Here is a 14415-nt window from a genome sequence, read left to right as displayed (position 1 = left end):
ATGTGCTCATTCTTTGCTTCTTCTCATGGTCTCATTGTATAATTTTTCCCACTTTTTTTAGAGTGGACAGCACAGCCTGTGATGTCTATATTGGTCCACTCTCACACTCTTTTCTTCCTTTTTAATCTCCCAACCATGTCTCTTCCTGTTCAGAAGTGAGTGTGTTTAAACCGAGTCAGAGACACAGATAGAAATGTAAGTTGTATTTAGATGTACAAAATGTACAGACATCCACAATATTGACTGAGTTCTTGTCCAGGTTATGATGCTTTGATGAGCTTTTGATACCCTGTGATCATGCCTCACATGTGTCACAAATTTTTTAAAAAGTAAATAATTTTCCATTATAAGTTGTGGAGCACTGTCCACTGTCAAATTATGCATTCTTAATTTCAGAAGAATTGCATATTTTAATTTGGTGTTCTGACTGGATGGATATGATTTAGTCGACCAAAATATTACTTGAAAAAGTTTAACATTATTTCTATTGGAAATATTTTCAATGTTCAGATGAATACAGTTACGTAAGCAAATTATTGTTAAATAAAACAGTTTTGAAGTGTTAGCTTAGCAGTAGTGGGCAGCTGATGCTCTGATCAACCTTTTTCCAGAGTGAATTGTGAGGCCTTACCATATATCTTATTGATGTACTGAACTGATTAAAAAAAAAACAATAATAATTAAATAACTTGGCCTTTCTTGATAAAATACGTACTGTTTTGCCTGCCTTGTTGCTTGCTAAGGTTTTACCTATTGATCTTGCATGATCTGTTAGTTCTCAGAAAATGTTGGAGATGACATCTGGTTACTCTACTCCAAAGTTTTAGCTCAGTATTTGGAAAATTGACAGAATTATACCTATTTTTGTGTTTGCAAAGGTCATTTAGCTGTGCCATATTCTTTTCGTTTTACTCCTAAATTTCATCAGTTCAGTTGAAGACTAACCTGCATAAATAAAGGTTGAATGAATGTGGCTATATATTTAAAGAACAAAACTACATCTGACCAAGAGCTCTTGGACAGAGCTCGTGTAATTTGAGACCTCATTGGTCTCTCCAAATATTTGCACCTCACTTTAAACCTAGTTTAAATCTGAATACAACTCTGACTCTTAATGGTGCTAACTAGTAGTGATAATGGGGTTTTTATTGTACACAATATATGTGTACATATATGTGTATGTATATTTTCATGTGTACACAATTTCGTTGTACCACATGTGCTGTGTATGACAAATAAATAACCTTGAATTATGTTCTGTTGTTGGTTCTTGTGTGTAATAATAATAATAATAATAATAATAATAATAATAATGTGTTATGTATTGTCATCATTGTATGTTCCTATACAATGGTGAAAGTGGCTCTCTGCATTTAACCCAGCCACCACCAGGTGGAGCAGTGGGCAGCTATGGAAATCGCCCAGGCAGCAACTGGGTATAAGGTGTCCTGCTCAGAGACACTACAATATATGTAATGACCAGGGATCGAACCTGGGACCTTCGAGTCCTGAGTCGGCTGCCCTGCCCCATACCATCTCAGCCCCCTTATGATGAATGTAGAGCGTGTCAAACGAGAATTTCTGCCACAGTTTGATAGACAATAAAGTCTTGTCTTATCTCATCTTATCTTCCAAATCCTCATATTTGCCATTCAAGAAAACTGCAAAAGTTGTAAACAGAGTTTAAAATTTACCCCAAATTTGTCTAAGATTTGGTTAAAATAGGAGATAAAAAGTATAGGTGCTGTACTCTTTGTAACCTCTGAAACAGATCTCTCAATCCTCTTCTATTTTAGCATCACTATTCATTTTCTCTCCCCTTCATTTCAACCTCTTTTTACTCCTTCACATTTATTGTAGGCATCCAACCTAATTGGGATTTTTTTGGTTTTGGGTCAGCTATTCCACCAGTGACCCTGTTCTCCTCCTTTCTTTGCATATTTTATTGTTGTTTTTTGGAGGTCAGGGGTTTCTGAGACTATTTTATTCAAACCAGCTGAGCGTGCTACAGCTCAGATCAAATCATACACTGAGGGAGAGGAATGGGGAAAAAACCCTAAGAGATTCTGTGAAGATGAGAAAATGAAGAGAGGGGGAGGATAAGGCATAATCCATCAGATTGTGGGCATGAAGGCCTTTGAACTGTGTTGCAGAGAGGGTTTGTGGGGTCACCGTCTCATGGGCGGTAGGTAGTGAGATGCATTGTAATGACTAGGTTGTGCCGACACATCATCCTAAAGCTGTTCTTTAGGCTTGACAAAGTAACTGTGTGCTCTGTCTAACCCCTATTTCCACACATTTTAGGTAATGAACATTTACTAAGGCATGAAATGTGCTCTTTAGACTTGCATCAAATTGCATAAAAATATTTAAGTAGAAGCTAATGATAGCGGAGCTAAGGCATATATCTTCTAGCATTTTTGACCACATTTACAGTAAATGATTTAAACCCTCTTTGCACATAAAATAGAAAGAATATTCAAGCCACTGTTTTTTAGGGAATGTGTTAAATAATTTTCTATTGACCTGGCTGTAAAATCTAAAAGGGGTTAGTTATCAAGCTAATTGACCAGTCTGGCAACACAACTGGCTGTTGAGCAGGTAAGGCTTCCAGGACCACAGGCTTCTCAAATTACCAGAGTAATGGTTGCCAGTAGGTGAAGTGACTTCTTGACAATAAAAACCCAGTGTTAAACCCAAAGTGACCATATTATGTTGTTATTCCTGTTTTGTAGTACAGATTGCTGGTGGAGGCTCACTGGGAGGTGTTGGCATTAAAGTTCAACACTCTACTTAAAATGCAGCTTGTACAAGCAGGAAAGAGAAGATAAGCTGCTTTTTAAAAAAGTTTAAACATTATCTTAAGTTTTAAATAATCTTTTAGGCTCTGACAAAGACGATCTAATGATGTTTTAATGTTGTCTGCATGGTGGTCTGTCTGTTAGCAAAATATCTTATAAACCATTGGTTGGATTTTAATGAAACTCTCAGAAAGTAATCGTTGGATGCACATTTACAACTGATTACCTTTTAGATCGCACTCAATTAAGAGGGCTGCCACAGCTAATCAGCATTAGCAAACACAAATTTGGCTATGAACAAGTCGGAGTCAGATATTCTTTATTTTCATTCCACCACATGTGGTACATGTGGTGGAATGAAAATTATGTACTCAGGGTCTCAGTTACATCCAACAATAAAATGTAAAATAAAAACAGTAATAAGATCTAAGATATGAACTAAGAAAAACATCAACTAAATATACACTAAGCACTCATAGCATAAAAACATTAAACAATATGCCGAACAGCAGCACAAACTGTCTGTGTGAGCAGATGAGTATGAATGAACACAGCAACATGAAACAGATCAGCAGCAACATGAAACAGATCAGCAGCAACATGAAACAGATCATCAGCAACTTGATGTGATTTTTCACAGTGATTATTCTGGTTAGAGATTCATAAGTCTAACAACTTCAGGGTAGAAGCTGTTCCTCAATTTAGTGGTTCTACATTTAATGCTCCTCAACCTCCTTCCTAAGGGGAGCGGGGCAAAAAGTGTTTGTGCTGGGTGAGTGGGGTCTTTCATGATGCAGGTGGCTCTCTTCCTGCATCTTTAGGTGTAGATGTCTGTGATGGTGGGGAGACTGACTCCAACAGTTTTCTGTGCAGCCTTCACCACTCTCTGCAAAGCTTTTCTTTCTGCAGCTGTGCAGCCTCCATGCCACACGTTGATGCTGGAGCACAGGATGCTCTCCACTGCACACCTGTAGAAGGAGGTGAGGACTGAGCTTCACAGACCAGCTCGTCTCAGCCGCCTGAGGAAGTAGAGTCTCTGATGAGCTTTCTTGATCAGGCTGGTGGTGTTGTTGCCCCAGTTGAGGTTGTCATTCAGGTGTAAACCCAAGTACTTGTAGCTGGAGACCACTTCCACCACATATCAACTTATGCTTTTTTGGGGGGAGGGTTGTTCCTTCTGAATTCCATGACTATCTCTTTCATCGTTTTCACATTGATGTGAAGGTTATTCTCTTTGCACCAGCATGCCACATGTTCCACTTCCTGCCTGTAGCTGGACTCATTGTTGTTTGTGATGCATCCCACCACCGCTGTATCATCTGCAAACTTTACAATGTGACAGCCTGGATGGGTAGATGCACAATCATACGTGAGCAGAGTGAACAGGAGGGGGCTCAGCACACATCCCTGCGAGGAGCCAGTGCTGAGGGTTATGATGGAGGAAGAGAAGTTGTGGATCCTCACTAACTGGGGTCTGTTTGTTAAGAAGTCTAGACCCAGTTGCAAATGGAGGGGCTTAGTCCTAGTGTGAGTAGTTTGTCCATCAGGGTTTGGGGGATCATGGTGTTGAAGGCAGACATGAAGTCCACAAAGAGCATACGGATGTAAGAGTCTTTCTGCTCCAGGTGGTTGAGAGCAGTGTGGACCACAGAGGAGATGGTATCCTCTGTTGATCGGTTCTCATGGTATGCATACTGATGAGGGTCCTTGTTGATGTTGATGGTTGCTTTGATGTGAGTCATGACCAGTTTTTTGAAGCATTTAGCGACTATTGGGGTGTGGGCTACTGGCCGATAGTCATTCAGACCAGTCACTGTAGAGCTCTTTGGGACTGGGATGATGGTGGCAGTCTTCAGACAGGTGGGAACTGTTGTCAGGGTGAGGGAGGAGTTAAAGATGTCTGCCAGCACCTCTCAGAGCTGATCGGCAGAGTCTTTCAGCACCTTCCCTGGATGTTGTCTGGGCCGGTTGCTTTGTAAGGATCAATCCTCTGAAAGTACTCTTCACTTCGGCTGAGGTCACTTTGAAAAGCTCTTCTTCCGGTGGTGAGGTGAGTCCCTCAGTCAGTCTGTCTGTCCTGGTCTGGTTTGGAGATTGTTTACATGAAAAATTAGATCTTGATGATTGTTGATTGAAGACGCCTGCTTTGAGTAACAGTAGTTGAGATGCTAAAACACACACTGACAAATTAAAAAAAAAAGTTGCTAATATTTTCACTGTATTATTCAAGAATGTAAATTTTTATTTTATTTTTTTACCGTTATGCAGCCATGTTTTGAGAAGTGAGTTTATACCAACACACAGCTACATCATCTGGCCAAAGTTTTGTTATAGCCTGTGATGAATTGTATGAATTCTGTCAGATTATTGTCAACTCTGTTCTCTAAATTGAACGCGTTTACTTTCATTACAATGCACATGGCAGTATTGTGCACAGCAATAGATGACATAAAGACTTCCTAATCCATCCTGAGAGGGGGATGAAGGAAGCAATTTATGTGAAAAGGGAAAAGCCATAACAGAGGAGGGGGCCTCAGATTTCAACTTTCAAAAACCTATAATGCAACTTTAAGACAGATTCCCAGCCAGTTTTCACACCTGATGGGAACAGAGGGGTCTCATCTGTGAATTAGAGTAACAAAGACCTTAAGAAACCCCTACTGTTAAGGTGTTGAGGTGTGATTTGTCAAATTTACATATGTGTGTGTGTCTTATCTCACTCAGCTTTATAACCTGAGTCTCTCACTCACTGCTCATTGAATTGAAAAAGCTCCTCAGATGAGGAGTGTTGTATTTTGGAGCTGACTGTGGGTCGTCAGTCACTGCAGCTAGCTACTGCTAGCCGTTGGGCCTTAGGCTTCCTCTCGGACCCTGGACCCGCACCCAGCCCCCACCACTTCCTCCGGCTCTATCTCCCTCAGAAGTGGCAACTCATACTAACAAATAAATCAAGGAAGCGTGAATTCAGTTTTACCAATTATATTAAAATCAAGGCAGGAAAAGTTTACAGCGCTGGACTCTCCCATCTGTGACGCGTTACAGACCCGGAAGAAGAGCCCCGATGTCCGGTGTCATTACTTATTTATAGGGTCCTAGACTCTGCCTTCGCAGAAGGGGAGCTCAACCTGTCAGTGCATGAGGGGGCGTGACTAAGTGTGATCTCAGTGGATCTTATGTGGACTGACGTGTTAGGAAATATGAGACGGTGCTTCAAAAGCCTTTCTACGTGATGTGGCAAGCAGATCAACCTCTATTCCGTGACCGATATTGAATCCCAGGGAGACTTTTTTTAGAGTTGCTGGCCCAGTTTAACCCAGTCAGAACCGGGTCATAATTTCATTATAATCCCGTCTCTGAGCAGATCAAAACCATAGGCCCAGCCCAAAAATATCGTAACAGGAGCGAAACGTCTTCTGTTACAGTTACCAGTTGTTTTTGTATTGAACGTTTTTTGAATTCATCATGTCCTGGATGACTGAGAATCTTCACCAGCATATTCATAATCCATCCTTCTCCACTAGCAAGCTGTTTGCATTTGCCTTGAAGTGTCCCTTAAAGATAACCATTTAGCAAAATGTAATACCTTTTTTTTATTACCATAGATTCAGAAAATATTGCTGTACAGATGAAACATCTTACTGCCCGACTTTGAACCTCCCAGAGTAAGGAAGTGTTGTACTCCATGTGCTTCTCATTGCAGCTTGTTTTGGTCACTTCAGGTTTGATCGTGGTGCTGAGCTCGGAGTTTCCTGCCTGAGTTGCACATCCGCAGCTCAAGGCTGTAGATAGACTGAAGTCTAAAGCTCACAGCAACTGCCTGTCAAGAGTCTGCTTTGCTGTCTTGTCGAGTTGTCACAGGGGGGTTATAATGCTGTTTTTCTTTTTAAGATTTCTTCACTGAAAGCTTTTCAGGTTTAAACTTCTCCTGTTTGAAGGAAATTGTCAGCCAGTCTGTCATCTTCAAGACTTACAAGCTGCTGTTCAGGTTGTGGTTTTGAGAGGGGGAAGCTAGACACACGACAACGTGTGTGGGTGTCAACACACAGACACACGTGCATGCATGCACACACACGCTCAGCCGCTCTTTTAGCCTAACATTTGTCTCCACTCTTTGTTCTCTGCATCAACATTGTCAGTTTGTCGTGATGTTTTTTTTAATTTGTTGCTCATTAAATCTCTTATTCACACATTTTTTTGTTGTTGTTTTGATGTTCATAAGATTTGTGCAGATTAATTTATTTTATTTAGCTTTGGAATGGGATGAGGTCCAGACGTGAAAAAATAAATACAGTCGTTATTACCGGCCCGACAATGACCTTGCTTGCTAAAAACATATTGGCAAAGCTAGCACGTAGCTACACAGCAATTTGTTAATATAAACCAGCAAATGGTTTGTAAAAAAAAAAATGACTACACATGCTACCAATTCCACGCACACACACACACACGCACACTATTTTGCATGCATACACACATTTATTAGCTTCCTCTTCCTTGAAATTAATTGGGTTTCTTCACACTTAAAATTAATTATGTCTTATGTAATATCCTTACTGCAAAACTGCTGAAGTTGAATAAATAAAGGTGATGAATGGCTGCTGTGACAGAAAATGTCCTCTTGTCCTTCCCACAGTGGAAAATGGCTACATGTTCTTGTCTGTCCTGGACTTTTCAGGGTTTTTTTGTCCTTTTACTCCTGAATTATCATCTCATTTCACACCATAAGCTGCTTCTCTTTAACAAGCATTGATACAGTGACTCTTCAGGGTTATTTCTGAGCTTAAATCAGCTGTTTTATGTTCAAAGCTTACCATCAAGTCTATTTTATTGCTTTGCAGCTCTGTTTGATCCTGGGATTCCTAATATCCAAGTTATATAAGTTGTTTTGTGTCCAAATACTTCTTTAAAAATGTTTCAGTTGATCCAAACTGTTGCTGCCAGAGTCATAACTGGAGTTAGTAGGCAATATGACATCTCTTCAGTTTTAGCTTCTCTCCACTGGCTCCCTGTCAAATTCAGAATTTAATTCAAAATCTTACTCCTAACCTAAAAAGCTCTCGACAGACCTAAGGCAATGTGTTCAGCATATTGGTACTTCTTCCAGTTATCTAACAGTTAACAACGGTGTACCACAAGGTTCAGTCTTAGGACAAACCTTCTTCACAATCTACATAAGTAATGTAGGTCAAATCATTCCTGATGCATCCTTACATTTCTATGCTGATGATACAGTTGTTTATTGTCGAGCTAAAACAGTTGCTAAGGTTTTCCAGCTTTTACAGTCTGCTTTGACATCATCCAGTCAGATTTGTTCCACCTCAAACTTGTACTAAATGCTAAACCAAAGAGATGTTGTTTTCAAACAGGAAGTCGGTCCCAGCAGTCCTTCCTTCTATTTTATCTTCGAATGGTGTTCCTATTGAGTTTGTCGACTCTTATAAATACTCGGGTATCTTGGTCTATTCACATTTATCTTTTAAGCCTCACGCCGAAAACATAGTGAAGAAACTGAAAGTAAAACTTGGTTTCTGTTTCAGAAATAGATCCTGTCTAACTCTGAATGCTAGGAAACACCTTGTAACTGCTACGTTCCTTCCTCCATTGACTACAGTGACATTATTTACATGAATGCACCTGCAAGCAACCTGCAGACGTTAGACGCTGTCACGACCTGCTAAGATTCATAACTGGCTGTAACTACCGTACCCATCACTGCACCCTGATTTCACTGGTTAACTGGTCATCATTAATAATAATAATAATGATGATGATAATAAAAATAAACTTTATTTCTATAGTACCTTCCAACACCGCCTTGCATTGACCAAGGTGTTTACAAGATAATTCAAAGAAAAATGGAACACAATAAATCAGTTCAAATGAAAAACACAGCCAGAATCAAAGAAGGTAAAAGAAATAAAAAAAAATGCTAAATACTAAAGGTCAAACATTAAAAGCTCTTTTAGGTTTTCAGTTTGGCTTTGAACAGAACCAGATCAGAAATGGCACACAGCTCATAGGGAAGAGTATTCCAGACTGTTGGGCCTGCAACAGAAAAAGACCAGTCCCCCCATTGTTTGCACCTCGAACGAGGCACCTCCAGCAGAAATTAACTTCACACAGACTCTCTCACTGGTACATTTTCATCTTTAAATCACTTCTTGGTCTGCTGCCTTCATACATCTCCTCCTACATGTCTCTGCATGAGTGCAGCTACAGCGTGCGCTCTCAGGACATTATTACCTGCAGTGTTCCCTCAGTGAGGACTGAACTAGACAAAAGGGCCTTCTCCTACTCCGCTCCTGTTTCTTGGAACACCTTGTAAAAAGATCTGAAGCTCTCAACTTTGACCTCTAAAGGATTTTAAGCAACATCTCAGATAATGGCAAAAAACAACGCAGACATGTTCCTGTTTTTAGTATTTTCTATCGCTTTATAATGTAGCTGTTTTTGTTTAATTTTTATATAATCTCTTTCTCTTATTTTTCAATTTGTATGCTTTTTTATGATTGTCTATTGTTGTCTTTGTTCTCTACTATTGTCATCATTCTTTGTTAAAACTTGTGAGTCATTGAGGCTCAGTGGGACTAACCTGTATAAATAAAGGTTGAACTGAATAGACAATCATATAAAAAGCATATAAAATGAAAAAGTAAATAGAATAATTTATATAAAATGAAACAAAATTTCGGCTACATTATAAAGCGATGTAAAATACTAAAAAAGGAGCATGGCTGTGTTGGTTTTTCCATGAACTTAGCAGTTGTTTAAAAGCACTTCGAGAGGTCACGGTCGAGAGCTTCATATCTTTTTACAAGATATTCCAGGAAACAGGAGCGGAGTAGAAGAAGGCCCTTTTGCCTAATTCAGTCATATATAAAATAAATATATCACTGCTACTTTCAGATTTTCACCCATCGCAGGCGTCTCTGGATTGTAATCCCTGCGACAGGTTAGAAGATGGACCTGCGATCAGAAAGTTGCAGGTTCAACTCCCGGTACCGTCAACATCAAAATGTGGGTGGAAAAGTTGGAACACCCACACCTGCCTCCACCCTCATTCGCCCCACTCTGGGCCCCTGAGCAAGGCCCTTAACCTCCACCATCTGCTCCTAAACAGGTCTCTCTTAAAAATGAGTTCTCGTGGCTCAATGAGACTACCTGTATAAATAAAGGGTAAATGAAAAAAATTATGTATCACTTTTAAAGACTAAATTGTATCATGTTTAGAGGGTGAATTGAATTGCATCAAATCGGTTTTTATTGTCCATGTGACTTTATTGAATTATATCGTTGGCAGTGTATCGAGATTTGTATTGTATCAGCTAGACCAGCATTCCACAACACAAATAACCTGGGTTTATTATTACTTTTTACAATATTATAAGTAATTCATTTAAAGTTTAAACTGAAACGTCTCTGTGTCTACTGACAATCTCTGAATACTCCACTTACTCAAGGAGTGCCTTGAGTGAGAGGCTTTGTGGATTCAGGGTTTTTCTGATTGCACAGTAGAGCTCCTGATTTAGAAGCAGATCTGTGCTCCATGGTTTTATTGTGAGTGCTGCAGTCAGAAAACAAGAACAATCTGAGGGTTTTTTTGTTTAAAAGGGCTTACTATTTTCTTTATATTGTCTGTAGAATCAAAGTGGGTTGGAATTACAATAGTTTATGCATCTTATATGCTCTTATCTAAAGTGGCAGCTTTTTGCCAGTTCTCTTCATCACATTTTCTTGTCGAGAATGAAAAGATGATCTGATTTAAACATAAAAAAAGGCCAAAGATTTGTTATTATCTGTATGGAAAACGGAACAAATCATCCATACAGCAGCCCATCTTTCTGTCTTTTGTGTTGTGGTTGTCGTGGCAACTGGATCATTCTCATGAAACTTTGCTGTTGCATCACCTCTAGATGGCATCATACTGTGACAGAGCAGCAGTCTGTGTCTTGTCAGAGTGACAGGAGACAACTCTTCCAGGAGAGGTTAACATTTTTTTACTTTTTTTATTTTACATTTGCAGAGAACTTTTTTTGCCCTTTTGGGGTGGGGGGGGGGGGTGCTCTGCCATCTGATCCAACCTGTTCTGCTCACCAATCTGTCCTTCCTGCAGATTCTGTCAAGTCTCAGGTTTTGGTTGCTTTAACTTTGTGTGTGTGTCTGTGTGTGTGTGTGTGTGTGTGTGTGTGTGTGTGTCCAGAGCAACTAACGGTGGGCAAAATCTAAAATCCTTATACTGTATTTAAGGTTAAAAAATTGTACTCCAGTATGTGCTTTCTTAATATATATTATAATAATTATAATAACAAATTATGTAGAATGTAAGATTTTTTTATTGTTTAAGATTGTGTAAGATTGTTTATGTGATATAAAAAACACAAAGGCTGACAGTATTTTGTGGATTCCTGGGTATTTTTTGTGATATTTTAGGTGTTAGTCTCACCAGCTGCAGGAGGTTTCCTGTCATTCATCAGGGATAAAACGTTCTTGTCCAACAACTAACAACAACTGACATGAAATAATCTGTTACAGTTACAATTACAGTAGGCATAGGCTGACTAATTGTAAAATGGATGTTTTGTGCTTCGGGGAAAATGTCTCTAATCTCTGTTAGATAAAAAGCTTTAAAGGTTGAATGTTCTATAATTATTGTATTGTTATTTCATGTAGTTAATGCTCTGTGTCTGTGTTATAGGTCTCTCTTTTAAATGATATTGCCTGTCTAAATAAAAGTAAATAAAATAGAATAAGGGAGAACATTTTAGAACTGTTGTACTTCTCAAACACTTAATGTTCAAATGTCATAGTTTAAACTTAAGGGAACTACAGTTATGAAATAGTTTAATGTTTTACCTCTTTGATTATATTTTTTCAAATGTACTTAATGAATCAGAATCAAGTTTACTTTTCATCATTGGCCTTATTAACAGTATCAGTTGTAATGAGAGAGCCGAGAGATGGATTTAGCTCAGGGGTGCTCTCTTACATTTTATAATATATGGACTAATTCAAGTACATAATATTATACTTAATTTAAACAGATTCTTTCATTTTTCTGGACTAAGTCATATCGTGCCTAGAAGATTAAATGTGGACAAAGACGTGTTTAAATTTCTGACCCACCAACACAGTGAGGTCTTTTATTTATCAAAACGATTTAAACACATCACACATTTTACACATTGATTGGCGTAATTGATTACAATAACACAGCTTAATTAATGAGCTTTACAATGAGAAATCATACGGCCATGATTCCTCACTTGCAGCTTGAAACAACAGACATATCCTTAGATCTTAAATTAATGTCTGCAGGCTTTAGCTTATCTTTACTGGCAGAAAAATATAGAGATGGAGTAAACTTTAAGAAGGAAAAGTGGATACTTAGGGTTAACTAAGATAATAAAGAAAAGATGGGGAGTTATCTTGTTTGAAACCAGATAGCACATTTCCCGGTGATTTCAGCTAGATGGTACCCGAGCGTCGACTCTTTACCTTGGTGGGGTTTCAGAGAGGCCTTCTCCTGGCGTCCAGCAAGGCTGAGTCTTTTTATCTCCAGGGAGTTATATCCGCTTCTCATCAACTTGGGACCACGAGGCTGACTGGCCCAGCTTCCAAAATAAACTCCCCCGAAGGATAGGGTTAAGTTAAGTGGAATTTCAGCAAACGTGCTGAACTCCTGAGATGTTGAATAGGTCTTTAACGTGATGACCTGAATCAACACTCCAGACAGGTGTCATCTTTCAGAAAAAGACCACCGTGGACTTCACCTTCTCCAGCAGAACTCTCTGTTCTGAACTTTTGGAACTTCTGTTCTCATGGAACTTCTGTTCTACCCAGAACTAGGAAGTGTCGACTTTTAAAGAGTTCTGCTTCCGGTCACTTTTAGGAAGTCCTGATTGGTTGAAAGAACCAACAGGGGTGTGGTTTTAGTGACGTCAGAGGGTCATTACAAGTCAGAAAAACAGCGGAGATGTTTAGGAACAGACAGAGAAATGTTTTGGAGAAATGACAGACTTACAGGTGCCAGTTTTCTTGTTTCTGTCTGAGAGGTTTAAAAACATGACAGTTCGTTCCAATAACTTGCTTCGGACTGTCTCCGACTTTTGACCGACATCACACCTTTCTCATTTCAGACAGAAGATCAAAAATGCATAATTACTTTGTAACATAGACATGTAACTTGATTTCTACTTTGAATGAGGATTAAAAAAATCATTAATACTGTTTCACAGTTGATTTAAAATGAGTAGTTCACTTCAACATTTAAAATGGTTTGAACTAAACACACTTTTGATTATCAAGACATTGTAAAATAGTAATGATAATATAAAAAAGAGAGTGTTCTTTCAATTGATTAGTTCAGGATACAATTAGAAAGTCTCTGGATGAGCTAATTTGTATTTCTGGATTCAAATCAATGAAATAACAGTTCCTGTCCCATGAAGGTCTTCAGAGGCAGGTTTGACCGGAGGCCGAGTTCACTACACAGTGTATAAGCATTAAAGCACCATTTTATTTTATTTTATTTTTTCTATTTGGCTTTTACAGTACCATTTCCAGTTCATTTATCCTCATGCAACTTTGGAAAAACCAGTGGAACAAAGATTAAACTGTGAGATTTTTATTGGGAACAGTGTACTTTGAATTTTAGTACTAGTTCATTGTACGATTTAAGGGGAATTTGTAAAATACTGCCAAAAAAAAAAAAATCCTCAGTACATACTGTAATTAGATTTTTTTCATTCATTCAACATTTATTTATACAGGCTAGTGTCACTGAACCACGAGGGCTCATTTACAAGTGGGACCTGTTCCAGACCAAACAAATAAAGTACAGATAACAATAAATAATAGTAGCAACAAACTACAGTAAAAATGCAGTTAAAATAAGAGTAGTGTATAAAACAATAAATCAGGTGTCATCATTTTGACAAATGAGTGAGAAAATCCAGCTTTCTCTCTATAACTCAGGGATACATTACTACAGAGACGTTTAAAGTTTAAACAGACCACTCAAAGTTGGACTTGACGCCAATGAACTAGCATTTTATTTTAAAATATTTTGTACAGCCATGTTTTAAGTTTCATGATCTTTGGAGTGTGATGTCACTCTAACTTTTGGGCTGTTTTCCCAAATTTTTACTAACTTACTTTACTCCTGCTGCTTGGTGACTCAGTTAGTAGAGCTGTTGCCTCTCAGAGAGATGGTTGCTGGTTCACCAGGGGCCTTTCTGGGTGGAGTTTGCATGTTCTCTCCATGCATGTTTTCTCTGGGTACTCCGGTTTCCTCCCACAGACCAAAAACATGCACGTTAGGCTGATTGATAACTCTAAATTTTCCCTAGGTGTGAGTGAGAGAGTGAATGATTGTTTCTCGTTTGTCTCCATGTGTCCCTGTGATGGACTAGAAACCTGTCCAGGGTGGCCCCCGCCTCTCACACAGTGATAACTGTACATGGGCACCAGTGACCCCCACGACCCGAAAAGGCCAAAGCAGGTAAAGATGATGGATGGATGGATACTGGCCCACAGACTACATTTCTCTGACAAAAGATCAAAAAGTAGGCTTTTATTAAAAAAAAAAAAAAGTTCACCTAGTGTGTCTTTCACT

At 38.9% G+C, this 14415-nt stretch overlaps 1 protein-coding gene across 1 annotated transcript in view; it reads left to right on the top strand.

Moving 5' to 3' along the window:
• The window catches only part of snx29 (sorting nexin 29), a 270132-nt gene that overhangs the window by 159840 nt on the left and 95877 nt on the right, over nt 1-14415 (top strand). The window lies entirely within an intron of this gene.

Source organism: Nematolebias whitei, chromosome 17 (assembly GCF_014905685.2).
Source record: "Nematolebias whitei isolate Nwh7 chromosome 17, NemWhi1, whole genome shotgun sequence".
Lineage (NCBI taxonomy): Eukaryota > Metazoa > Chordata > Actinopteri > Cyprinodontiformes > Rivulidae > Nematolebias > Nematolebias whitei.
This window is presented reverse-complemented; position numbering and strand designations above follow the sequence as displayed.